General features: G+C 50.9%; 1 pseudogene; it reads left to right on the forward strand.

The window, feature by feature from the left end:
• Positions 1 to 958: 958 nt before the first annotated feature.
• Positions 959 to 1,350, forward strand: LOC142847024 (large ribosomal subunit protein eL42-like; annotated as a pseudogene).
• The last annotated feature ends 23,194 nt before the right edge of the window (positions 1,351 to 24,544 follow it).

A 24,544-nucleotide genomic window follows, 5' to 3' on the forward strand; every position in this document is an offset into this window, starting at 1 on the left:
GTAGGGTGGTGGGGAGCACTGAATGTCTCCAACTTTCCAGGAAGCCTGCTGGCTGCTCTGCCTGGAACACAGTGTGCGGATACAGGAGGTGCTGCTTTCCTCTGAGCCCCACAGCCTGCCCTCTCAGCCAGCAGCGGCAGGGCTGGCCAGGACTTGACACCTTGGGAGAAGTCAGGAGAAACCTGAGCTTGTGGGTAATTGCTTTTGGTAATATCCTTTTGGTCACTGGATCCCACATGGTCTGCTTCAGAAGCAGGATGCAGAGGGTTCTCAGCCTCAGGGCAGAGACCCCAGTGTAGCTGCAGAACTTTTAGGGAGAGCCACGAGGCTTCTCTGGGAAGGAGGTTCCCTGAGGGCAGAGACTCTCAAAGCTGGTTGCTGAGCCAGTAGCATCAGTAGCACCCAAGAATGGGTCAGAAACACCGCTTCCCTGAGTCCACTCCAGACCTACTGGGTGGAAAAGCATGGGCCGGGGCATGTATACTTTTAATGCCAAACTCGGGAGGCAGAGGCAGGTACATCTCTGTGAGTTCAAGGTCAGCCTGACCTACAGAGTGAGTTCCAGACAGCCAGAGCTACATAGTGAGACCCTGTTTCAAAAAACAAGGGAAAAAAGTTGTTGGGAGAAGGGAGCAGCCCAAACAAGTGCAGGAGGAGTCACACAGTAAGAATCTCACATGTTGCCATTGCACCCGAGGCCAAGCCCTACCACGGTGTTTCGAAAGAGCACTGACGGTGATGACAATGATAAAACAGTGGCGGCTGATTAGATGCTGGGAGCCATCTGCCATTCCATCACCCCATGATAGCCATTTTACAGATGGTAAAACTGAGATTCAGCTGTGTAAGATGAGGCTCCATCCCATCCAGATACTTGGTGAGTTGACAGCAGACTTGGAGTTCATATCCGAGCTGTTCTGCTTCCAAACCAAAGTCTAGAAGTTACCTCAAATCTTTCTTTCTGTGCCGATATCGCACCCGCCAACATGGTGAACGTTCCTAAGACCCGCCGTACATTCTGCAAGAAATGTGGCAAACACCAACCCCACAAAGTGACCCAGTACAAGAAGGGCAAAGATTCTTTGTATGCCCAGGGAAAGCGGCGTTATGACAGGAAACAGAGTGGCTATGGTGGGCAGACTAAGCCTATTTTCTGCAAAAAGGCGAAAACTACAAAGAAGATTGTGCTGAGACTGGAATGTGGGAGCCCAACTGCAGATCTAAGAGGATGCTGGCTATTAAGAGATGCAAGCATTTTGAACTGGGTGGTGATAAGAAGAGAAAGGGCCAAGTGATCCAGTTCTAAGCTGACCTTGTTATGAAGACAATAAAATTATGAGCTTTCACTCAAAAAAAATATCTTGTATTCTCAGTGAGGGTTCATTTGTATGTAGGTGTGGTACTGGGAATTGAACTTCGGGCCTTGCACATACTAGGTGATCTACCATGGAGTTATATCTCAGCCCTCAATGGGGCTCTTTGTGATAAGCAGATTTAAGGGTGTCTACTGAATGCTAAGCCCTGGCATGAGTACTTTTGGTATACAGTTTTGTTTAATCTTCAGGATGGTCTCCGTGTGTGTGTGTGTGTGTGTGTTAATTGCTCTCATTTTGAAAATGAGAAAACTGAGACTCAAGGCAAGTCCGAGGTGACATTGAGCCACAGAAAGGGCCCCTTCTGAAAACCCCCTAAGGAGAAGAATGCACTGGGAATATGCGGGACCACAACCCCATAATCAGAAGAGACGGTAGAAATGGGCGGGGTTGCTAGATGCATCCTGCCTCCATCCATGTACTGGAGGCAGTGAAGTCAGAGAACATCTGTGATCTTGGACAGGCCAACACTGACTCCCATGGGGCCATGGACACCCATGGCACAGGCTGTCACAAAGATTACCTGTTGCACACGACATGCTTGAAGCAGGACCGCTTTCCTTCCTCGGTGGTGTCTGTCAGTCGGTTCCCAAGGAGACATGACTGTAAATCTAGTCTGGCATCACACCCCAACGCTCCCTGCCAAGGTGGTAACATGATGTGACAGTTTCTGGAGGGACGGCAGGGAACATGGCTCATCCAGCACAGTGCTTGCCTAGAATTCAGGAAGCCCTGGATTTGATCCCCAGAACTGTGGAGGCGGGAAGGGCAGGACTGTAAGGTCATCCTTGGCTGCATGGCCATCTTGAGATACTTTATTTATTTACTTATTTGTTTCTGGAATGAACCCCAGTTGAGACTTTTTTGGTGCTGTTTTTTCAAGACAGGGTTTCTCTGTGTTGCCCTGGCTGTCCTGGAACGCACTTTGTAGACCAGGCTGGCCTCCAGTTTTTGAAGATCTGCCTCCCGAGTGCTGAACCACCTGGCCAGCTGAGATTCTTGCCCACCCAATGCCTTCATCTATATGGCCAGGGTAGGCAAAGGTGGCGGCGAGGGGGTGGTGATGCAGGCTTGAATCATCACCAGAGGCCGCCCCAGATCAGGTCAGAGTGCAACCCCACCCCAGCTCCACTGCCTTCACTCTGAGCCAGGGTGCAAATGGGCACAGGCCACTACCCCTCCCTGTTACCCCCTGCACTCTTCCCAAACCTCCAGAGGGACTCCTCAGTATAGGAACTGACAGCCCTGGCAACCCGCTACCCCAGCAGTCCCCACAGACCCTTCCTCAGACACCCAGCACAGGCTTGCTTTAGGAAAAGCGGTAGTTCTCATTTCCCCACCAACAACCCCCCACACCAGCTTCAAGGGCTCTTTCTCCCGTGAGCCTCTGTGGTCCCAGCCAGAGGCCTTAGCGGACCTTGACCCAGGCAGAATGATCTATCAGGGCAGGCTATATGGCCCTACTGTGTACGGAGGGAAGAGGTGAACCCCCAGAGGTGGCTGATGGCCCCCTATTATATTGGCTTCTTTTAAATCGAAATACATAGCACATTGATTACACAATAAACCACAACTATTTCATGGATCGAATTAAGTTTTATTTGGGCAAATTACAACCTTTCTTACAGTTGGGTCTTTGTGAAACCATTCCCTTTTAATAAAAGCAAGCATTTCTGGGGCTGGTCTTCCTGAACCAAAGCTCTATAGTGGGTTAGGGACTCAGGCTGGGGCTGGTATGGGGATGGGATGGAAGGATGAGAGAGAGAGAGAGAGAGAGAGAGAGAGAGAGAGAGAGAGAGAGAGAGAGAGAATATGAATGAGAATCTTTTGGGTCCCTCCAGGGAATAGATTTGGCCACCCCTTCCCTTAACCTCCCCATCCTTAGGTTGCCATGGAAATTTACGGATAATTTTTCATTAAATAAGGAGAAAGTGGCAGTGGTGGCAGGAAGGCATTTCCCGGAATCTGAGGGGAAGCATGAGTCACCGCTAAGGGAGTCCTGTGTGGCCACCTCCGCCTGGCCCAGGAGGCCTGGAGTGCAGAGACAGCCATCAAGGCTCACCAGGCCAGGCCCACATAGTCACGCCTGCTGTCCAGGCTGACACAGGCTCCAGGAATGCAAACAAAGCTGGGTGGAGGGGCCTTCTGAGGGCTGGGGTGCTGGGCTGGGCAGGAGGCAGCAGGCCTGGAGGAGAGGCCTCCCCTTCGGGGTCATTGGCACCCAAGCTGCTGATAAGATTCCTGATGTGATGAGACCCATTACTGGCAGCTCTGGCCTTCAGGCTTCTCTGGGAAGGAGGTTCCCTGAGATCAGAAATTCTCAAAGCTGGTACCTGAGCCAGCAACACTGGTAGCACCTGAGAATGGATGAGAAGCACAGCTTCCCTGCGTCCTCTCCAGACCTACTGGGTGGAAAAGCGTGGGCCAGGCATATATACCTCAGCACACACCTCAGCAGCAGCACACTTGCCTGAATGGAAACCCTGATGTGGAGCCCAGCAGCCTGTATTTTAACTAGCTGAATGCTCATTTAGGGGACAAAGGGTACTTAATGATCTGTAGGCAACTTCAAACCCATATCTGCTGGTGACATGTTCAACAAAGTAAGATATGATACATAACTCCTGCTGCTGTGTCCCCAGATCCCCAGGTCCCCAGCTGCCTGCTTTACATGCTCAGACTCAGTCCACTGGTCTGCCCTTCTGGGCTGACTTCTGTGCTCGTTCCTTTGTACAGGTGACATAAGGGCTCTAGGTCCCCAGAAGCATTGGAGATACTGATTTGTCCATTGAAGTTAGACCATGTGGCTGCCGAATCCCCTGGGTAGCTCTTTTCTTGCTTTTCTTTTTTCTTTCTTTCTTTTTCTTTTTTTTTTTAACTTTCTTTAATTTGTTTGTTTGGTTGGTTGGTTTTTTCAAGACAGGGTTTCTCTGTGTAGCATGGGCCATCCTGGAACTTGCTCTGTAGACCACCTGCCTCTGCCTCCTGAATGCTGAGATTAATAAAGATGTGCCGCCCCCACCTGGCTTGTTTTACTTTTAAAAAATTGTGTGTGTGTGTGTGTGTGTGTGAGAGAGAGAGAGAGAGAGAGAGAGAGAGAGAGAGAGAGAGAGAGAGAGAGAGAGAGAGAGGATAACTTGAGGGAATCCATTTTCTCCTTCTACCATATGCAGTGCAGGGATTGAACTCAGGTCATCTGACCTGGGTGCAAGGACCTTTAACACAAAGCCATCTTGCTGACACCTTAGATCGCTTTGCTTAAAATGCCTTTCAGAGACTTCACAGGTGATTGGTAGGCAGAGCTCTGTTAGAACCGGAAGATAAGAAGGAATGGGACAGGTAGCATAAGAGGAGAGATGGAGCATTACAAGGCCGGAAACAATGCACAGCCCAGGCTTGTCCGGCCTTTTGATCTTGCAACACGAGGTCATCGTCTACAAAGTTCACACTGAAGGACGACACAATTGAGTTGCTTTTAAAAATTCTCAAAAAAAAAAGCAAAAGCAAAAGCCCTTATAATGCTTTAAGTTTATGGTTTTGTGTTGGGCTGTATTCATAGCTATCCTGGGCCACGGTCGGACCCAACTATGAGAATCATTATTAATAGCATTAATAAAGGCTGGGAGCCTGGGAGGCATGCACAGTCTTGAGCCCTCCCCCAAACTCAGAGAGTTTGCATGTTAACAAGACCCCTGGGGGATTAATGTGCACATTCAAATTCACGAAGTGTGGAGTAAGCCGGGCATAGTCCCATGCCTGCGACCCAGGCCCTTGAGAGACAGAAGTAGAAGGCTCAGAAGGTGGTCAAGGCTAGCTTGTCCTTTATATTCAGACCCTATTTGAAATAGAAAAGTGGAGGGAGAAGGGCTGGGGAAATAGCCCAGTTAGTAAAGTGTTTGCCAGGCAAGTGCGAAGACCTGAGTTCAATCCCCCAGAACAAAAAAAGATGGCAGCAAGCCTGACAACTTAGGTTTAATTCCTGGAGGTCGCAGTGGGAGGAGAGTACCGAATGCAGCAGGCTGACCTTTGACCTCCACAGATAATGTATAGCACGAAGTGCTAGGCTCACACCATGCACATACACTTAATGAATAAAGCTAAAATCATTTCTAAAAGTTCGGCGTGGTTGCAAACTCTCCTAACCCGGGGGAGGAGACGCAGAGACGAGATCCCCAGAGCTTCACAGCCAGCCAGCCTAGCCAGACCTGCCAGTCCCTGCCAGGCAAAGACGCTGGCTGGTTAACAATAGAACACAGATGGATCCTGGCACACGCGGCTGACCTCTGGCCTTCATACACAGATACAATCTAACATGCACACAGCAGCTGCATCTCTACATAAGGGCTATGAAAACAGGAGAACAAAGAGAAGACATCATGGGACTAGTAGTATAATCCTGTATACTTCTACATGAGGAGCCTGAGTTCAAGGCCTGCTTGTGCTACAGAATGAGTTCAAGGCCAGCTGGAGCACTTACCTAAGCCCCTTCCATGAAATAAAAAGAAAATGGACAACCTGGGGTATAACTTGAGGTTTGCCTAGTATATAGAAGGTCCTGGGTTCAAGCTTCAGTGCCAACATCGAGACCCTGAGGCCCAGAGCCTGGTGTGAGCTGGTCCCGCCCCTTTAATTCCCCCTTCCTGCAGGAAGATGCTTGTATTCATTGACAGCCACTATCCAGGCACCATGCAGGGCCTTGGAGCTGAGCCTGCACTGGGAACCAATGACTGTCAGCAATTCTTACCAGCAGGCTCTGGAGCCATGGGGACTCTAGGGAAGCAAAGTTCGGGAGCAAAGCGGGAGACTGAGGTATCCCTGGGAGGAGGCACAGGGCACCATCTTGCTGAGATACTATTGTTGTAGAGTGTCTGCCTGCTCACACCATCCCAGAGGACATTGCAGGACTGGTGGCTTAGATGGACACCAAACCCTTTCACCCTATGCAGTCCTCCCTGTGAGGTGTTGTCTCAACCCCAGCCTCTGAGGTCTGAGAACATCCACCCATACAATAGTGACAGTACCATGTTTGGTCACAAGACTGCTTGCCTTTTTTTGAGTTGCTGACACTCATATTCCCCAACTCCTGATCCGGGGCTCCACAGCCACATGGCCCCTAAGGTCTTGGAAAGAACAAATCAAAATGCTGAACTAAAAGGAGCCCCCATGGTCAGGTACCCTGTGGAGGTGGCAGTGAAGGGGTCAGCAGCTTCGTCCTCATGTCATGGACACCTGAATGGCAGAGTACACACTGTGTGAGATCATCCACGGCCACCAGGAATGGAGGGCAGTGTCCTTTTGGTCCCTCACACCGGTCTTGCCCTTGTCCTGTGTGGCAGTGATGATCTTGGAGTTAGCTCTCTCATCCTTCATTCCAGAACTCTTCCCCGACGGGCTGTCAGCACAGAGCTGCCAGGAGAGGCTGCGAGCACTCTGTGAGGAGATAGCCTGTGAGAACGAGGCAGCCAAGGGTCGTGCTGCTCAAGACTTTTTCTTACTTTTCTAGAAGGTTCAAGAAGGGCGGAGGTAGCAGTGAGGAAAGCCTGCGTTTTCCCAAGGTGTTGGAGCATGAGCTGGGCCTGAATGATCTCGCTCAGCACAGCTAAGGACCAGAGCGATGGCACCAGAGTCACCCAGCTCTGGGTCATTGGCACCAACAGCTCCCAGCTCCCAGCTCTCCATGAAGCAGAGGACCATAAGGCCTGGTAACAAGGGGACTGATACAGAAAGGTGAACAGCGTGAAGGTCAAAGAATTCTAGTCAGCCTAGAATTCTAGTCAGTGGGGCATGCTGGCGTCACTGAAGACTATATAAGGGCACAGCCAGCTCACAAGTTAGCTCTTCCCCCATACCAGGAGGTGCCCACATCACTGCTTGTGTTGTCCCGGGCTTTGCACTTCCTAACCTTCTTGCCTGCCAGCTAGCTCGCATCCATATTCAGAAGCTCCCAGGGGCTCTGGTGAAGACAGCCCAGGTGAGCATGGGCCAAGTTGAGGGTAAACAGGAGGCTAGCAAGGTGAAACTGGAGGAGGACACTCAGAGAGAACTGCAAACACCCTCCCCATGAGAGACACCGTCCCTGGAACAGGCACCTGCCATCAGATTTGTCAGAGTGCCTGAAGGACCCCACTTTCTCTGAGGTCCCCACCTTCTGTGGTCCTGAAAGAGGAGGAAATGATTCAGGAGGAAGGTGATGTCTTCAATGTGGTACTTGTAGGGTCTAAACAGAAGCAGCAGGAGTCCCTTACCAAGGAGGAGGAGGGACATGCAGGAACACAGGGAGGCCTTGCAAGAGATCAAGAGGGAGCTTGAGAAGACTGTCCGTGGAAGAATCCAGCACCAGTCAGAAGCTCACAGAGACAGTGCAGTAGAGGATTGGGCAAACAGACTGCTGATCTCACTGCTGAAGACATCTCAGAGGCAACCTGGGCTCAGCTGAAGGTTCACCTGCGGGGGACAACTCTGGCAGTATCACAGAGCTCATCAGCGCCATGAAACAAACCAAGCACATTCCAGGAAAGCAGCTAGGTGATCATTTCAACCTCCACACCAGCAGAGATGCTAAGATTAACACAGAGGGCTCCATTAAGGCCTAGGAGCCCTAGGCTGGTGGTGGAGACGGTGGCAACGCCAGAAAAAGAAGGAAAGGTGTGAGAGGAGGAGGAAGCTAACAGGGGCCTGGGGAGGCTGCGGGATGAAAGCTTAGGGCTGGTCCTAGCTCCCAGGCATGCCGGTGACCCTGTGTGTCTGCTCCCATCTGCTGCACAGCTGCTGTGTTAATGACAGGGGTGGTGATGGCTTCAAGGTATTCTAACTGTAAACCTAATGTTTTACCTGGAATAACTATCAAACTTTGGTTAAGACAAGTATACATGAGCTTGAACACGTGTGCACGTACACACACCACACACGCACGCACACGCAGGTTTCTCCTGTTCCAAGTCACAGATAGGAACCTTCCACCTTGTTAAGACTATTTTTTTTTTTTGAAACATGGTGTCTCCTGTTTTTCAGGCTGGCCTCAAGATTTCTGTGTAGCTGAGAATGACCTTGAACTTAAGATCCTCCTGCCTCCACCTCCTGAGGGCCACAATTAGAGGTGTGTACCACCACAGCCCGTTCACATGGATCAGATCCAGGGCTTTATGTGTGCCCGCCAAACCCACCAGCAACTGAACCGCATCTCTAAAAGGCCATTTCTTTGGGTTTGTTCTGAATGTTCAACACAACCCCAATTAAACTTAGTGAATTACTTTGTGGATATGGGCAGAAAAGCCAATAAAATCATAAAAGCAAAGAACAAAGAGGGCTGATATCATCAACCTTGGCTTATATTATGAAGAGGCAGCCGCCGGCATTGTGCGATGCTGGTGAGGGAACAGATCAACAGATCAGGGAGAGGAAAGAGGCTCATGTCTCAGAAACTGTGGGAAAATAACACTTTCCACAGTGGTACCAGGAGAACTGGACATCTGGGTTCAAGAAAATGAGAGCAGACAAATAGATGTTTCATCTTGGTTTTAGTTTTTTGAGACAGGGTTTCTCTGTAGCTTTGGAGCCTGTTCTGGAACTCTTTTTGTAGACCAGGCTGGCCTCGAACTCACAGAGATCCACCCGCCTCTGCCTCCTGAGTGCTTGGATTAAAGGCATGCGTTACCACCATCCAGCTTGAGACACGGTTTCTCTGTGTAGCTCTGTCTTGGAACTTGCTCTGTAGACCAGGCTGGCCTGGAACTCAGAGATCTGCCTGCCTCTGCCTCCTGACTGTGAGAATTAAAGGTATATGCCACCAAAACCCACTAATGTCACATCTTTTATAAAAAGCAAAACATATTTAAATGTAAAGCAAAACTATGAGTTTCTGCGTAAACATGCTAGAAAACATAGTAACTTCGGCTTAGCAAGTGAGTTTTCAGAAACAGCAGAGTGTGACCCATGAAGGAGAAATTAGTTCAAACGTCTGTTCTGAAAGTGAAAGAAAGGTCTCAGAGGTGGCTCGGTCAGTAAAATGCTTACTTGCCTTACAAGTAGGAATACATGACTTCAACGCCTCGAACTCAGACTTTAATGCCAGGTGTGACACTAGGCGGTGGTGGCGCACACCTTTAATCCCAGCACTCGAGAGGCAGAGGCAGGCAGATCTCTGTGAGTTCGAGACCAACCTGGTCTACAAGAGCTAGTTCCATAGTTCCAGGACAGGTTCCAAAACTACAGAGAAAACCAAAAACCAAAACAAAACCGAGCAAGCTGGTGTGGGCGGTGTGATGACTCCATTGGAAAAGCACTGCTGTGTGAGTCTGAGGCCTTGAGTTCTGTCCTCAGGACCCACAGCAGGAGGAGGGACCTGACCCTTGACCTTCATATACGAGCCATTGCAGGGGTGTGATCACACTCACACATATGTGTGCATGCACACACTTGCACACAAACCTGATGTGGTGGCACATGCTTGTAATCCCAGCACTGGGGAGGTGGGTGATGCAGCTGCTTGGGGTCACCTAAGTAGTGCGAACCCCTGGCTCTTCTCACCTCTTCCAGGGCCTGAGCCCTGTTCTTCATGGTCCCCAGTGGGCTTGCAAGGGCCTGCTCCCCATTTTCTTCTTCTAGAAGAAGGTGGGTGGTGCTATGTGTCTTCAACATCTGGTTTAGACAAGACTGGGTGCCTTCAGGGTGGTTCCCTAACTTAGAAAGCTCTCCTGCCACAAGAAGACAAGCTAACAGTGTGGAGTTGGGGTCCCAATTCAAGTCCCAATTCTGCCAACCCCCTGGGATTCCTGAGCCTCTTTATGCCTCAGTTTCCTCATTTGTATTCAGAGAAAGCAGAACGACCAGGCTTATTCTAGTTGGGAGCTGGGGAAGCTGGGCATTATCACCCACTGACAGCTGAGCGACATTTTTGGAGCCTGGCAAGAAGCTTCCCAGTTTTATCTACTTTGGGGTCCACTCTGGGGAAAAGTAACAGTTATCAAAATATCAAATATGAAAATAGCAATAGCTTAACTATAAGGAAGCTTATTTGTGTCTGGCATAGAAATCTAGTCTCCAAGAGGCCCGTGGCTAACAGAGGACACCGCAGTGACATCCAGGCCTCTCCACTTGTTTCCCTGTTGTGCACAGGCCCCTGCTCTGTGCTCTCCTCATGGTACAGGCAGCTGAGGGAGCTCCAGCAGCCGTCTCCCCTTGATGACACTCCTAGACACACACACTCCACTTGCAAGTTCTCATCCTGTAGAAATACATTTTTCATTGTGGGCGTCCACGAGTTCTGCAAGCTGAAACTTTGGAGTTTCTACATTAAGGTAGATGTGGAAACAGAACCTGGAAAACTGGCCACCCTGAGGAAAGACGGTGGGAGCAGTGGTCCTAGGGGAAGAGACACCATGCGCACAGTGATAGCTGCTCACTTTAGTGCCTTTGGAGGCTTCCTCTCCTGGGACCTCAGCTGGCTTGGCCCAGTCACTCTGTGGTCTCTCACTAGGCTGACACACCCCATTCTCAGCTCTCCGGTGCCTCCCTTCCACCCACTGTCACCCTTGGGAGAAGCAGGTATTGCTGAGCTATGCTGGTTACTTTCTTTTGGGGGTAGGAGGAGCCTCAGTTGAGAAAATGCCTCCATCGGATTGGCCTCTAGGCAAGTCTGTGGGGCATTTTCTTGATGAATAATGGATGTGGGAGGGCCCAGCCTGCGGTGGACAGGGGCACCCCTGGCCAGGTGGCCCCGGGTTGCATGAGAAAATCGTCTGAACAAGCCATGGGGAGCAAGCCAGTGAGCAGCATCCCTCTGTGGCCTCTGAATCAGACCCTGCCTCCAGGGTCCTGCCCTGACTTCTCTTCCTTATAGTTAGGAGTGAAATAAACCCTTTCCTCCCCAAGTTGCTTTCAGTTGTGGCATTTATCACAGCACTAGAAAGCAAACTTGAACAAAGGCCTTCCTTCTCCGGAGGCTGGACTCCACTCTGAGTTCAGCACGGACCAGCTGGGACTCTGGTAGCCCCTGAGTGACTGAGGGTGGAAATTCCAGAGTCATGGAGCCATGGAGCGAGCTCGGGGCTTGTCTTCTAAATCTGCTCAGGCAAGCTGAAGATTAGGAGGCCCTCGCATGAAGCCCAGTGAGAAAGGGCTCAGAGGAGTTTGTTTGGTCAGGGAAAGTGACTCTGTCACAGGCTTTGGAATCTGAGAAAGTGTCCCTTTCCAAACAATGATGAAGTGGAGACTCACTCACTTGAGGTCTGCTGGGGGTACCCCTCACCCCAGGAGGACCAGGCCTGAGGTTCTGGCAACAGTGGATGGGTGAAATGCCCCTAGAAATCACTTATCACCTTCTCACTGACTCACGACTGTGAGCCCCTGGTTGCCCACCCGTGAGCCTGTTTATGCAGTTCAAAGCCATGAATGGGGGTGGGAGAGGGTAGAGTGGGGGTTGGTGTCCCTGGGGCCAACCCATGGGAACTCTGGGGAGGTGGGTGGTCCAGGCCTGGGACAGGCAAAGCACTAATTAACTGAATGCCTCTGGAATGTTCAGTGCCAGCCCTGGAATGCAGCCCCCACTGCTGCAGACTCCCTGGCCATCAAACAGACACGGCCATGATAAAGATGGGGTGGACAGGCTTGCACTTTGACCTAGGAGCCCCCCATGGTCCGCTGTTTACCAGCAGCGTGCTTGTGGGTCCTCCCATGTAGGAGGTCTGCCATAGCAAAGCTTGTCTGGTGTGGCAAGGAACTTCTAGAATGCGTCCCTACAACCCCACTTCTGGTCCTAGCGCCCGGTGCCTGGTACCTGCCTGCCTCTGACAATCGGACACGGCAAAAGTAAGAAGCCCTAGGCTCCCAGGCTAGTGACCTCCGAGAGCAAACTGAAGAAGACCCCATTCCTAGGACAGCTAGCTTGGCCACAGCCTCATGGTAGCCTGACTTTGGGGCAGAGGACCCTGCCAGGAAATGCCTAGACCGCTGGTGCACAAAACTGTGACGTGATAAGCATTTGCTGTTGTGCATTGTTGACCTTTGGGGCCATCAGTTAAGTAATGACTACTAATACAGCCCACGTCAGCCAAATGCCTTCCCGGTGCCTTGGGCCTCTTCTGGTATCATCCTTTCTAATCTGTCCATGGGCGGTCAGCCCAGGCAGAGAGACAAGATAAAGAAAGTAGGAATAGGAGGAATCCCAAGTCTGGGCTCTTTAACCAAGAGACACCTGCCTGACACCTGCCTGCTCTGCTTTCAGCTCCAAAGTCTGGCAGATGGTGTGATTCTATTTTCCAAGGAGGAAACTGAGGCTCAGGGAAAAGATTGACAGATAACTGCAAAGCCATGGCAGGAATCCAAGGATCAGAGTTAAGCCTGGGTCTCAGAGTCTTCGTTGCCACCCTCCCCCCTCCCCCAACACCTAGTCCTGTGACAGCATTCCATGGGTGGGGGTCCACGGAAGGCAGGCACACATGATCCTAAAGGTTATTTGATAAAGGTCTGGCCTTTTTCAGGACTTGGGAAAGCACTGTTGGGAGGTGCTTGGCAGCTATATCCTGTTCTTTGGGGGCACAAGGGCTTGAGCCTGGACTCTCAAATCTAAAAGATCTTGGAAGGGGGCAGGGACTAAGCTCCTGCTATTTCCTTGTCTTATCCTTAGGCCGCTGGTTTCTGCAAGAGTGTCAGATCCCTTGGAGCTAGAGTTACAGGCTATTGGGAGTTTCCTGATGCAGATGCTGGGAACAAAACTTGGGTTCTCTGTAAGAGCAGCAAGTGCTCTTACCACTGGGCTGTCTCTACAGCCCCCAAAATATTTATTAGTTCATTAATTTAATTTACATACATGCTTTGTTTTCACGTATGTCTATCCACCACATCTGTGCAGTGTGGGTAGAAACCAGGAGAGATTGGATCTTGTCTTAGTCACTGTTCTATTGCTGTGAAGAGGCGCCATGACCGCGGCAGCTCGTATAAAGGAAAGCATTTAAAATGTGAGCTTGCTTTTCAGAGGTTTAGTCCATGATCATCACAGCAGAGAGCACAGCCGCACACATGGCGCTGGAACAGTAGCTGAGAGCTATATCCTGGTTGAAGGCAGAAAGGAGAGAGAGAGGGAGGGAGGGGGACTGGTCTGATATAGGCTTTCAAAACCTCAAAGTTCACCTCCAGTGACACACTTCCTTCAATAAGGCCACACCCCTAATCCTTCTAATTTTTCTCAAGTAGTTCAACTCCCTGATGGCTAAGCATTCCACTATATGAGCCTATGTAGAGACACCCTCTCCCCTCCCCCAGGCAGAGTTTCTCTGGGTAGCACCGGCTGTCCTGGAACTAGCTCTGTAGACCAGGTTGGCCTCGAACTCACAGATATCCCCCAAGTCTCCACTTCCTGAATGCTGGGGATCAAGACCATGTGCCTTTAATTCTTATTCAAACCACCTCAGATTCCCTGGAACTGGAGTTATAGGTGGTTGTGCACGCTGGGAATTGAAACCTGGGTTCTCTGCAAGAACAGTTAGTGCTCTTAACCACTGAGCCATCTGTCCAGGCCCCAATTACATTTTATTTGCTTTCATTTGTTTTTGAATTAGGGTCTTGCTACGCAGCCCTTTCTTGCCTGGAACAGGCTACATAGAGCAGAGCAGTCTTAAACTGCAGTGATCCGTCCATCCACCTCCTGAGAGCTGAGATTATGAGAATGCCTCTATCTACATGTTTAAATGGCTGGAAAACATGAAAGAGATCTATACTTTGGGGACCACGGAAATTAGATCACATGCAGGTTTCCGTGTGCATGAACAAATAATTTTGGAGGCACTGACACACTTGCTTATTGCTGCATCATCTGTGAAAAAAGCAGGCAGCGCCCCAGAGAGCAGTGTGGCCCACAAAGCTCTCTGACTTTTTATAGAAAAAGCTTGTCGATTCCCGTTCCATAGTGTTATATGTCTTAGTTCCTTCCTTCCCTCCCAGGGTGTGAACCCAGGGCCTCAGCCATGGTAGGCCATCCCTCTATGTTTTATTTTTGTTGGGCACATGAGATGCTTAGTTAGAAACTACATTACCCAGTGTCCTTTGCTTAAATTGTACCAGTGAGAAGTGAGTGTACGTGGTGTACCCTAAGAACTCCGTCCCCATTCCTCTGCCCAGAACATAAATATGGAGGGAAGTCCATTGAGTACCCCAATATGGCAAAAGCTGCCTAGGTGCTCTGATGACCTGACCAAGGAAGTGCAAGATCCCAGGTCCCAGCCAGGGGCAATCTACATCTGGGGGATAACATCCAGGTGAGAACAGCAAACAATGGCTGGTATGGGGCCTGAGACATCTTGAGCATGTCTTCCCCAACAGATAAGTTCCCTGGAGCCCCCAGATGAGTCAGGACCAGCCTGGGATATCAGAGATCTGGCTCTGACCTTTGGTGGCAGGTGAGCTCTCGCCCAACCCCCAGCCTGCTTCCGCTTCCTGTGGTAAGAGCAGGCTGTACTCTTAATGGGGTTGCCATCATCTCCAGTGCTGGGTGTAAAACCCGGCCAGCACCAGTTCTTCATAGCTAAAGAAATGGCAGCTATTATCCAGTTATGAGCTTTCAGAAATCGGATCCTGTCCCTCCACCCTGTTCTAAACCACTGCTTCCTGCTTCCCTTCGGCGGGAGTCTGAACTCCTTGCCTAAGCCTGTAGGACCCTTCGTGTTCCATCCTGCCCACCTCCTAGCCTCAGCTCAGCCCTTCCACAGTGCAACAGAGGGAGTCACTCTGACATTCCATCGAAGGGTGCCGGGAGCCCAGAGGCTGGCACACGCAGCAGAGGATGCAGCTGAATCCAGGGGTTCCCTCTCAGACAGTCCAGTTTCTTGCAGGCACAGTGCTGAGATCAGCTTCCCCCCAGTCCACACCACTTTCCTCTAGTTTGCGGCTCTCTTTAGCTGAGCACCAGGTAAAGTAGCTGGCTTGCATTTAAGAGACTCATAGCACCAAAACTCCGTCTTTAGTCAGCGGAGCTACACGGATGTTCTTACTGCGTCTCTGGTGGACTCCATGCCTGCAGCACACCTGCGTTCTCACCTGCCTGGATCTTTTGTGTTCTTTTCGCCCAAACCCCTCACCTGCTCACAACTACTCTCTCCTTAGTCTTCCCAAACTTTTTCCTCTTCCATGTTTTCTTTAATGCCACGGGCCGCATCCACGCTCCCAGCAAACTCCTTGGAAGGCTACGGCCTGTTTCTGCCCCTTGCTCCCCCACTCCCACCCCCCACCCCCGCCGGCGACCTTTTTTTTTTTCATCCCAGGGTCAGAGTTTGATGCAGAAGGTACCAGGTCAATGCAATGGAAGCTTGGAACCAGAGTGCAGGGTGGGGACGGCAGGGCCCCCTCCTGCATCCTGCAGTGCTGGAGGGGGCGAGGCAGCACCCTGGGGCCTACCAGACCCTTTCCCTGCCCAACAGGGCGCCACTGGCCTGTCCCACACCCTCTCTGCCGCCTGCCCAGTGACCTAATTATTGTTTTTTCTTCCAACCCCGCGGAGGGGAAAACAGAAATTCCTGGTAGATGACACAGGCCAGGCGGCCGCCCGCGAGAGGAGCACGGGACCGGCTGGGCCGGCTGCGCCCGCCCTGAACCCGTGCCCGCCCGGCCATTAGGGCCGCGGAACCCTTCATCAGGATAAGTACAGAGCGGCCCTGGAAATTGCCGGTTATCCTGGCCCGCGGGGCCTGCGGCGCCCAGAGTCTGGGGGCCGCAGCAGGGGTCAGGGTAGCCCGGGGGTCCCTGTTGGGCTGAGAGACCAGTGCACCTCTCAGGGAGCTGTGCTCTGCTTTTTGACCTGTGAAGGTCAAGGGCGTTTTCTCATTCACTCTTTCTGCCAAAGCGAACACGGGACCCAGCAGAAACACAGGCCAGGCCCTGAGTCCAGTTTCGAGGTTTGAATGACGACAAGCCAGAAGAAGGGGTTGGGTATGTCGCTCGGTTGGTAGAGTGCCTGCCTGACATGCCCAAAGCTCTGGGTTCCATCCTCAACACTGCCACTGCGTAAGGAAGCCTGAGGTGGCATGATTGTGATCCCAGGACTTGGGAGGTAGAGAGCAGGATCAAGGTCACCCTCATCTTCAGAGCAGAGCAGGCAAAGCAATCCCAGTTTGCTTACTGTTTATTATGTTTTAGATTGATAGATTGAGCCCCATGCTTGGCTGTACCTCTCGCCCAGACCTGGCTTCAGATTCTGACAGTGCGACCTGTTAGCCTTATGACCTTGCACACATCACTCGCCTTTGTGAGGTAAGATTGCACCTGACCAGTGGAAAGGCCAGAGGTGCGGGATAGCTGGAGAGATAGCTCAGAGGTTAAGAGCATTGCCTGCTCTTCCAAAGGTCCCGAGTTCAATTCCCAGCAACCACATGGTGGCTCACAACCATCTGTAATGAGATCTTGTGCCCTCTTCTGGCCTGCAGGCATACACACAGACAGAATATTGTATACATAATAAATAAATATTTAAAAAAAAAAAGTTCAGTTGAGCGTACTGACTGCTGTAGGCTGGGACTCAGGCATGCTTACATGGTCAAGAAGAGCTAGTTCCAGGACAGGAACCAAAAGCTACAGAGAAACACTGTCTCGAAAAATCAAAAAAAAAAAAGTACTGTGCCTCCCCTCCTGCTGTTCTACGCCCCTCCCTCCGCCCAGTTCTACGAAATGGAATTAGAAAGATAGAGGAGTAAACTGACCATCCCAAAAGATGCTAGAAGCACGGACAGGCTGCTTGCACTCGGGGGCTGCGTGAGCTGAAGGGCGACTTCCGCCCTCTGAGCCCTTCTCTCCATCCTCGGTGGAGCCTGATGCACCTGAAATAAAAATGGCTGCTAAGGGTGCAGGGACCCACCGGTAAAACCGAGCTGCACATGCTGCAGGCTCAGGCAGGGTGTTGAGGGTGATCCACCTGGGTGCCTAGCAACAAAAGAAAGAACATCCTGGAACGTAACTGTAATCCCAGCTTCCATGGGACTGAGGCAGGCATATTGTTGGGAGCATATTGCTGAGGCGGGCTTGTGACACGAAGGGATTGCCAGGCTGGTAGGAATACAGAGGGGACACCCTGTCTAAACACACACACACGGGCACGCACGTGCGCGCACACCCACACACACATATGTATACACACTATGTACTCAATACAAACACATATACTCTCACTAATGCACACAAACACACATTTACACACACTCTCATATATACCCTCACACATAAACACACACACATACAATCACATACAAGTCATATACATACTTACACTCACATGTACACCTATACACATACATATACTTACATGTACTTGCACTCCTGTACGTACACACACATTAACACAACACAGTAGTTCGTGCTGTTCAATCCCAGCACCAAGACAGCTGAGGCAGAAGAATTGTTGCAAGTTTGAGGCCAGTGTGGTCTATTTAATGAGTTGTTTCAGGCCATTTAGGAATACAAAATGAGATCTTGAAAACACAAAATCAAGTTGCTGAGGAAGAGGGGCTGGAGAGATGGCTCAGAGGTTAAGAGCACTGACTAAGGTCCTGAGTTCAATTCCCAGCAACCACATGGTGGCTCACAACCATCTATGAGGTGCCCTCTTCTGGTGGGCAGGCATACATGCAGACAGAACATTATATACATAATAAAAAAAAAAAACACAAAAAAGATTGCTGAGGAAGTAGCTCAGTGGCAGAGTGTAGAGTGTTTGCCTACTATGCACAAAGTTCCAGGTTCAATCCCCAGCACCATCTAAACCAGGCATGGTGACACATGCCTGTAATTCCAGCATTCAGGAAGTGGAGGCAGGAGGTCAGAAGTTCCAGGTAATCCTAGGCTATGTAGTTAGTTTGAATTTAGCCTAGTCTAGAATAGACCATTTCTCAAAAATCACAGCCAAACATGAGGGGAGGGAGGGAGGAAGGGAAGGGAGAGGAGGAAGAAGAAAGGAGACCACATCAGAAGTTATGGCCTGCCGCAGAATATTATAAAGAGACAACATTTAAAAAGAAACTACCAAGCCTGACATGGTAGTGCATGCCTTTAATCCCAGCATACAGGAGGCAAACTCATAAAATCTCTGTGAGTTTGTGAGTTCGAGGCCAACCTGGTCTATAATAGTAAGGGCCAGCATGGTCTACAATAGTAAGTTTCAGTACAGCCAGGGCTACATAGAAAGACTCTGTCTCAAAAAAATAAAATAAAATAAAACCAATAAATAACTATAAAAAGAAACCAGCAGTAGACTCCTCAGTTTGAGCTGTCTGACATTTTGCTGAGTGAAGGAACCAGATGCAAAGGAACAGACAGGTGTCCGTCAATGTGTTCAAGAGCAGACAATGTAGACTATGGGGAGTGGTCCAGGTTGCTTATCCTTGAGGGAGCTGCTTGGAAGGAGGCTCTAGAGAAGCTTCTGGCACATTGGAAATGCCTTTTTTTTGACCTGGTACCATGTATGACTGTATGTATACACACATACATGTTTGCATGCTTGTTGTATACACAGTGGGGTTGCATGCTAAGGCTAAACAAATGGAAAACCCAGAAAGCCTGTGTGGGCAGCTAAGAGTGAGGGAGGCTGCGGCCATACCTTCATCAGGATGGGTGCTAGCGAACATCCCTGCCTCCTGGCCCTGCAGCAGAGGGATGTTGTCATTTTCCAGAAGGCTGTCCCTTGCCCTTTCCTCTCTGCCACGGGCTGCTGTCACTGCCATGGCCACTGGCAACTGAGTGTCTACTAGGTTACATGGTACAGTTCTGCTGGGCTTTGTGTTTGTTTGGCTTTATTTTGTGTGTGTGTGTGTGTGTGTGAGTGTGTGTGTATGTGTGTGTGTGTAGTGTGCATGTGTTTGTTTTGTGCTGAGAAAGTTAGAGCACTTATGATCATATAATATCATTACTCACTGGCATACAGGTCCCCAGGCCTGGTGTACAGTAAAGACCTTTGAGTTAGGGGTAACTCTGCCCTTTTTACAGAGTCCCCCAATGATGGGTTGGTGGGTCTCAGGCTTGCCAAGGAGCTGCTCTACCTCATCCGGTACCTCCAAGGCCATCTGTTTGGGAGGCTACACCTTCCCTACTCATCCTCCCTGTCCCCATTAATGTTCCAAGTCCAAAGCAGGAGAAGTAACTTGCCCAATGTCACGGAAGCAGATCCAAGCCAAGTTCTGAGGGTTGGAAGCCAGGCCAGACTGGGGTCTGTCTGCATCCCCTCCTTTGAAGGGACACCCCCCTTGATGGACAAGGGAGTACATTCACTGTTAAATCAGCAAGCAGTGACTTCTCTACCAGGTGCTGTACGTCCTTCCTTCAGGTTCACTACTTCCTAGCCCCCTGTTTTGTCTCCATGCCTTCCCTGTGTCTTAGCGTCATCTTGGTGTGTGTAGCCTGGTACTTTGTGAGGAGTGAGGAGGTGGCCTGAGGGAAGGACCAGAGGTGACAGTGACCCAGCCCAAGCACTGACTTTACTCCCTTGTTCCTGTGGCTCTATGGCTCTGTCTTTCCCAGAGGCTGGACGTGTCTGGAGCAGAAGCTGGGTCTGCCGCCTCCATCCTGGCTTGTGGTACCTGGGTGTACAGAGGAGATTATGGAAGCACAATGAAAACTGTTCTAGCAGCGAGGTGATGCTGGGGGAGGAATGGTGTTTGATTATGGAGGAGAACGCATGTGTGTTTGTGAGGCCAGACCCCTGGTCCAGGCCTTGCTTGGGGAGGTCTCTGTGAGCTGGCTGGACAGGGCAGAAGGCCCCATGAGCTTCCCTGGGGAAACAGAATTCCAGAACTCCAGGTCTTTCTTTCTGAACTGGAGAAGAGGGTGTGGAGTCTGGCTGTGAGACTGTTGGGGTCCCTTGAAGGAACTCCAGATACAGTAACTTGGGTGCTCCTGCTCCGTTCTCCCTAGGGTTCTGGCAAGAAGAAGTCCAGGTCACTCTGGGGACACACAGGCCACTGATCTGTGGCCCTCTCTTTAGGGTTTAATCCTTAAGAGGCCCCAGAGAGCCTCTAAGTCAGAGAGAGCCATCAGTGTGCCTGAGGGAGGGCCAAGACTCCCTGCTGCCTAGCCTACTTCCCACCACCTGCCTCAGGGCAAGGCCTTGCTCATGCTGGCTGCCACATGGCAGTTGGCCAGCCCTGACCTCCACTTACTGTGGGTAAATCTGGAGCCAAAGGTTCCAACGTAGTCTTGAGGGGAACACAAACTACTGTCAGAAAACCTTCTCCGGTAATTCCTGAGGCCACCTGATCACCCCAACTGCCTTTGGGGTGCTGAGAGGCCTGACTTCAGAATTGCCTGCTTTCTTGGTCTTTCTAAGGGTGTCTTGAGTCCTTCTGATGGTCAGTGCTGATTGCCAACTTGATGTGATCTAGATGCACCTCAGAGGCTTTCTGGGCGTGTCTGTGAGGGAGTCTTTAGACTGGGCGAAGACCCACTCTGACTGTGGGAAGCGTCATGATCATACTGTGGCTGGGGATCCAAGCTGAATAAAACAGAGAACGTAAGCTGAGCCCAGCATTGGTCTCTCTGCTTCCTGACCGCGGATGCACTGTGCCCGGATGCCTCAGGATCTGTTTCCCGCCTTTCCCACCATGATGGAGGCCGAAATAAATCCCTTCCTTTCCGAAGTTGCTTTTGTCGTGGAGCAGTATGAGTAAACACACACTTCTCCAGAAGCCAGGTCTTCCTCAGGGCCGGACCAGGGCAGGACCAGGACAGGCCTCCTCCATCAGACTAGATCCTTTGCTCCCGGGCACCTCAGCACTGTGATCTCTTAGTACTGAATTTCACCCCAGACTCCATAACTCCCCAAACTGGCTGGGTACACCTCCACTCTGTGAGCCTGGGGCTGGAGGCCTGGTCAGGGTTAGGTCGGTGAGTGGTGGCAGATCTTCCAGCTGCTTCCTTCTGGAAGCCCCATATAGTCCCGGGCCATGTTTTATCTCTTCCCAAACCCCTTTACCTACCACAGAACCAAATATAGAGGGGCCTGTGTATCCAAGGCAACTCTGATGTTATTTGAGGGGATCTAGGAAAATTCAGAGACCCCCCCATCCCCAGGAGCCCCATTCACTATATAGGAATATTATAGACTTTCCTGACATTCTCTTTAGGAGAGTACTAGGCTGCTGAGGCTTCTCTGAGCCAAGAGCCTCTGGATGCTTTGCTAAGTTCTCCATACAAAACCCCCTCTGGCCTCTGTTTTGGCCTATGTGGAGAGGCTGAGACCCCAGAGGGACTGTCCTCTGGTGACAGGCATGCGCCAAGTCCTCCTGGGCTCATGGGAGCAGTGGGCCCTGTCTGAGAGGGAACCATTGGCAGACACCTTATCAGGCCCTGCCGCCCATTGTCTGTGTCTCCTCAGTGAAGGAGCCACCAGGTTCAGACCACTCCAGGCCCAGAACAAAAGCATCCGAGTCAGCTGGCCTCCCCCTGGCTCCATATCAGCCTGTGACCCACACTGGATATTCGGGGGTGGCTGCCTGGCTGGCGACAGCCAGTCTGCCTGGGCTCCCCACGCCAAGTATCTGCATGGCCAGGACCAGCCCCCTCTCCCTAGAATGGGCTTGGGGCTCGGGGGTTACCCCAGTGCTGCCTGACCCTAATGAAATGTCAGCCACAAAGAATGGGGCACAGAAACAAGGGCCAAGTGTTGGCATGGGATGAGGGCTGGTCAACTGTTTACTCGTAATAATTGCAGTGGACACCGGCAGGCCATGAGGCAGCTGGCGCCTGGCATAGAATCCCTCTCCCCACTACTATGGGACACATTGTGGATAGAACCCAAGTGCAAAAGCACCCAGAGCAGGCTGCCAGTGGAAGTCTGGACGTGGCCACACCCTGCCAGTCCTTGCCCATCCCTGCACCCTGCTAGGGAGAAGCAAGAGCTGGAAGGCTGGCTCCTCATTCAGGAAGTACCTGCTCGTCTGGCCTCCCGCAGGAGTACCTCAGAGAGTCTGGCAGGTTGCACGCTACAGAACATCTGTCCTCTGAAGCAAGCAGGCTTGAAATCCTTGTCAGCAGGCAAGGGGATGACTCAGCTCAGAGGTTGCTTTTCTGCTAGGAAGGAGCACCTCCGTATACCGAGCCCTGGGGACATTAAGATGGCATATCTCTTTTGGTAAAAGGGTGTGGTTTCTTAGAGTCATCTTTCCAAATATAATAGAGATTGTTCAGTCGAATCTGAGCTCCAAATAAACGATAGAATTAGATTGTGTATAGGTAACTGCGGCCCTACAGTGCTGCAGGGTTTGAAGTGAGGACTTGGCCATGGAGAAGGCTGTGGTAGCTGAGCAGGCAGGCAGATGAGGTTTGTTTTCAGTCCTGTCTGTGTGCACTGGTAAGGAGCAAGGCTGGGTCAGGCTGGAGGCATGGTACTGTTCAGAGCTCCCTCTGGTGGCCATGTGGAGGGCAGCTTGGTCACCAACAGGACGGTAGTCCTGGAGCATGGGGCTGTATAGCGCCGTATGAACTCTTTTTTTCTTTTCCTTGGGGGTAGGGTGGAGGGGGTTCAAGACAGGGTTTCTTTGTGTAGCTTTGGAGCCTATCCTGGAACTCATTCTACAGACCAGACTGGCCTCAAATTTACAGAGATCTGCCTACCTCTGTCTCTGTCTCCCAAGAGCTGGGATTAAAGGCATGCACCACCACCGACTGGCTGGATGTGTGAACTCTTTTTGAGACAGAGTTTCATGAAACCCAGGCTTGCCTCCAAGCTTAATGTGAAGCTGAGGCTGGCTTTGAATTTCTGACCCACCCGCATCTACAACCTATTTTTTATTGTTATTTTTTCAAGATAGAGTTTCTCCGTGTGGCCCTGGCTGTCCTGGAATCTACCTCAGACTCAGAGATCCTCCTGCCTTCCTAGTGCTGGGACTAAAGGCGTACACCACCGCGAGTGCCCTGCCTCCGTAGTTTGAGTGCTGCTGTTACAGACATGCATTACCATGTGTTTTTGTCTTAAGATTTATTTTTATTTTATGTGCATGGGTATTTGGCCTGTATACACATCTGTACAACCTTGTATGTGCAGTGCTCACAGAGGTCAGAAGAAGGCATGGGATCTCCTGAACCTGGAGTACAGGTGGTTGGGAGCCACCATGTGGGCTCCCGAAATTGAACCCAGGTCCTCTAAAGGATTAGTCGGTGCTCTTAACCAATAATCCATTTATCCAGTTTCATTTCTTGTTTTTAATTAATTAATTAATTAATTAATTAATATGTGTGTGTGTGCATGTTCACATGTATCACACACATGCACCTCCACACATGAAACTCCAAGACTCAGACATGGTACTTCCCTTCAAGAAAGTCAGGAGACTTAAGGTTCCAGCAACTGGGGTGATTGGGAACCCTGAGAGCCACAAAGGCGCACTGGGGACACTTTGGGGTGAGAGGTCTGTGCTCTCCCATCCCCCTGCTCAGGGACTTTCATCTCTCACACTGGGTTGAGGCCCTTCAGAGAAGTGGGTGGGGACGAGGTGCTGTCCCACTCCTTACTCCCATGGGTAGCTCGCTGCTCCCCAGACAGGGTGAGAGTCCTATTTCCTGAAGCTTGAACAAGGTACAGAAACACCAGGAAGGTTCTGTGGATGCCAGCGTGGGCATCTCTGCACACACAGGCCCTGCTCAGCTCCCAGGGGGACTTGAGCAATGATGTGAATGAGCTGGGTAACACATGGAACTGAAGATGGTTTCCTCCGGGAGGCAAGGTGGCATGCATGAGTGGTGGGGACAGGGGAGTTCAGAAGGGTAGGCTAGCGGGGAGGCAAAGGTCTCAAGGACTCCACCCTGAGTGCCCTGCTGTCCACTGGTTACTCCTACCCAAAGGTCCTGTAGGTCTTAGACATTCTTGCCCAAGCCTTTCTCCTTATTTGACTCCCCCTCCTTTACTCATGCATCAGATAGTCAATCAACACACAATTGATCCATTTTCAAGCGCCATGTCCTATTATCCCCATGTTGTAAGAGTTATCCCTTGAAACTGCACAGTTATATGAGACTTGACAAATGTTTAGCAACTATATAAACGCCATGACAATCGGGATACAGAACATTTTCATCGAGCCTTGAGGTAGGCAGCCCCTCCTCCCACCTCCAGCCTGCTCCCTGTCCCTCATGGCGTGCCTGCACACATGCAATCTGGCTTCTCTCACTTGGCTCCAGGGATTGGAAAGCCATCCACATTCGTTCCT

The sequence above is a fragment of the Microtus pennsylvanicus genome, chromosome 3 (assembly GCF_037038515.1).
Source record: "Microtus pennsylvanicus isolate mMicPen1 chromosome 3, mMicPen1.hap1, whole genome shotgun sequence".
NCBI lineage: Eukaryota > Metazoa > Chordata > Mammalia > Rodentia > Cricetidae > Microtus > Microtus pennsylvanicus.